This window comes from Grammomys surdaster, unplaced genomic scaffold (assembly GCF_004785775.1).
Source record: "Grammomys surdaster isolate TR1022 unplaced genomic scaffold, NIH_TR_1.0 125672, whole genome shotgun sequence".
NCBI lineage: Eukaryota > Metazoa > Chordata > Mammalia > Rodentia > Muridae > Grammomys > Grammomys surdaster.
The window spans coordinates 1,111,622-1,115,054 of record NW_021620509.1 but is presented as its reverse complement, the minus strand read 5'-3'; the positions used below and the strand labels follow the sequence as shown (position 1 = coordinate 1,115,054).

The following is a 3,433-nucleotide window of genomic DNA, read 5'->3' as shown; positions in this document are numbered from 1 at the left end:
CTCTCGAACTCAGAAATCCGCCTGCCTCTGCCTCCCAAGTGCTGGGACTAAAGGCGTGCGCCACCACCTCCTGGTTGGAGTCTAATTTCTTGAGTTCTCTGTATACATTGGATATTAGCCCTCTATCAAATGTAGGATTGGTAAAGATCTTTTCCCAATCTATTGGTTGCTATTTTGTTCTACTGACAGTGTCCTTTGCCTTACAGAAGCTTTGCAATTTTATGAGGTCCCATTTGTCAATTCTTTTTTTTTTCAAGTTTCAGAGATTTATTCATCAGTTTAATAAACTCCAAAAAAAAAATCAACGTGATTTCATGCATTCAGAGATATATTTCCTGCTTAAGTGGAAAATTGTGCGGATGGCTCCTGAAAGACCTTCATTAGCAGCTTTACAGTGAACTTCATAGTTTAGAAGTCTGGGGCTTCTTTCTTCAGCTTGCTGTAGTCCACATTCACTGAGTAGAACTTATATTGGTCATTGGGACCCAGTTTGTTCCAAGGCTCAGGGTTATTCTTCCTGTCCCAGCTGACATCTGGATTGAACAATGCCAAGCGCATCACATACAGCACTGCTCCAGTGCCCCCTGCTCCAATAAACACGAACAGAGGAATCAAGCTGGGATGCTTCTTGGCTTGCCCGAGGATCTGGCGGAGCATGTTTGCGGCACAGGCCTACCTACACAGAGACAGAAAATTAGGACACACACTAAGCTTCTTCTGCAACCTGGCTGAGCGGACGTCCGTCAATTCTTGATCTTACAGCATAAGCCATTGGTGGACTGTTCAGGAACTTTTGCCCTGTGCCCATATGTTTAAGGCTCTTCCCCACCTTCTCTTCTATTAGTTTCAGTGTATCTGGTTTTATGTGGAGGTCCTTTATCCACTTGGACTTGAGCTTTGTACAAGGAGATAAGAATGGATCAATTTTCATTCTTCTACATGCTGACCTCCAGTTGAACCAGCACCATTTGTTGAAAGTGCTGTCCTTTTTCCACTAGACAGTTTTAGCTCCTTTGTCAAAGATCAAGTGACTATAGGTGTGTGGGTTCATTTCTAGGTCTTCAGTTCTATTCCATTGATCGTCTTGCCTGTCTCTGTACCATGCAGTTTTTTTTTTTTTTAATCACTATTGCTCTGTAGTATAGCTTTAGGTCAGGAATGATGACTCCCTTAGATGTTCTTCTATTGTTGACAATAGTTTCCCCTATCCTGGGTTTTTTGTTATTCCAAATGAATTTGAGAATTGCTCTTTCTATCTATATGAAGAATTGAGTTGAAATTTTAATGGAGATTGCACTGAATCTGTAGATTGCTTTTGGCAGGATGGCCATTTTTACTATATTAATCCTTCTTATCCATGAGCATGAAAGATCTTTCCATCTTTTGAGATCTTCTTTGATTTCCTTCTTCAGGGACTTGAAGTTCTTGTCATACAGATCTTTCACTTGCTTGGTTAGATTCACACCAAGGTATTTTATATTATTTGTGACTATTGTGGAGGGTGTCATTTCTCTAATTACTTTCTTAGCCTGTTTATCCTTTGAATAGAGGAAGGCTACTGATTTGATTTTATATCCAGCCATTTTGCTGAAGTTTTTTTTTTTTTTAATCAGGTTTAGGAGTTCTCTGGTGGAAGTTTTGGGTTCACTTAAGTATACTACCATATCATCTGCAAATAGTGAAATTTTGACTTCTTCCTTTCCAATTTGTATCCCTTTGACTTCCTTTTGTTGTCTTATTGCTCTGGCTAGGAGTTCCAGTACTATATTGAATAGGTAGAGAGAGGGTGGGCAGCCTTGTCTAGTCCCTGATTTTAGTGGGATGGCTTTAAGTTTCTCTCCATTTAGTTTGATATTGGCTACTGGTTTGCTGTATATTGCTTTTACTATGTTTAGGTATGGGCCTTGAGTTCCTGATCTTTCCAGGACTTTTACCATGAAGGGATGTTGAATTTTGTCAAATGCTTTCTCAGAATCTAGTGAGATGATCATGTGGGTTTTTTTCTTTGAGTTTGTTTGTATAGTGGATTATGTTGATGGTTTTCTGTATATTGAACCATTCCTGCATTCCTGGGATAAAGCCTACTTGATAATGGTGGATGATTGTTTTGATGTGTTCTTGGATTCGGTTTGTGAGAATTTTATTGAGTATTTTTGCATCAATATTCATAAGGGAGATTGGGCTAAAGTTTTCTTTCTTTGTTGTGTCTGTGTGGTTTAGATGTGAGCTTAACTGTGGCTTCATAGAATGAATTGGGTGGTGTTCCTTCCATTTCTATTTTGTGGAATAGTTTGAAGAGAATTGGTATTAGGTCTTCCTTGAAGGTCTGATAGAATTCTGCACTAAAACCATCAGATCCTGGGCTTTTTTAGGTAGGGAGACTTTTAATGACTGCTTCTATTTCTTTAGGGGTTATGGGACTGTTTAGTTGGTTTATTTGATTTAACTTTGGTACCTGGTATCTGTCTAGAAAATTGTTCCATCTCATCCAGATTTTCCAGTTTTGTTGAGTATAGGCTTTTGTAGTAGGATCTGATGATTTTTTTTAAAAATTTCCTCAGTTTCTGTTATGTCTCCCTTTCAGTTTTGATTTTATTAATTTGGATATTGTCTCTGTGCCCTCTGGTTAGTCTGGCTAAGGGTTTATCTATCTTGTTGATTTTCTCAAAGAACAGCACCTGGTTTTGTTGATACTTTGTATAGTTCCTTTTGTTTCTACTTGGTTGATTTCAGCCCTGAGTTTGGGTATTTTCTGCTATCTACTCTTCTTGGGTGTACTTGCTTCTTTTTGTTCTAGAGCTTTCAGGTGTGTTGTCAAACTGCTAATGTATGCTCTCTCCAGTTTCTTTTTGTAGGCACTTAGAGCTATGAGTTTTCCTCTTAGCACTGCTTTCATTGTGTCCCATAAGTTTTGGTATAAAGAACCTTCATTTTCATTAAATTCTAAAAAGTCTTTAATTTCTTTATTTTTTTCCTTGACCAAGTTATCATTGAGTAGAGTATTGTTTAGTTTCCATGTGTATGTGGGCTTTCCATTGTTTTTGTTGATATTGAAGACCAGCCTTAGTCGGTGGTGATCTGATAGGATGCAAGGGTTTATTTCAATCTTTTTGTATCTGTTGAGCCCTGTTTTGTGACAAATTATATGGTCTATTTTGGAGAAGGTACCATGAGGTGCTGAGAAAAAGATATATTCTTTTGTTTTAGGATGACCTGTTCTGTTTAGGATGATATTTGTTAAATCCATTTGGTTCATAACTTCTCTTAGTTTCACTGTGTCTCTGTTTAGTTTCTGTTTCCATGATCTGTCCATTTCTGAGAGTAGGGTGTTGAAGTCCCCCACTATTACTGTGTGAGGTGCAATTTGTGCTTTGAGCTTTAGTAAGGTTTCTTTTTTTTTTTTTTTTTTTTTTTTTTTTTTTTTTTTTTTTTT

At 37.7% G+C, this 3,433-nt stretch overlaps 1 pseudogene; it reads right to left on the bottom strand.

Annotated features, from left to right (window-relative positions):
• Nucleotides 1-249: 249 nt before the first annotated feature.
• Nucleotides 250-732, bottom strand: LOC114639108 (annotated as a pseudogene).
• Between the last annotated feature and the right edge of the window lie 2,701 nt (nt 733-3,433).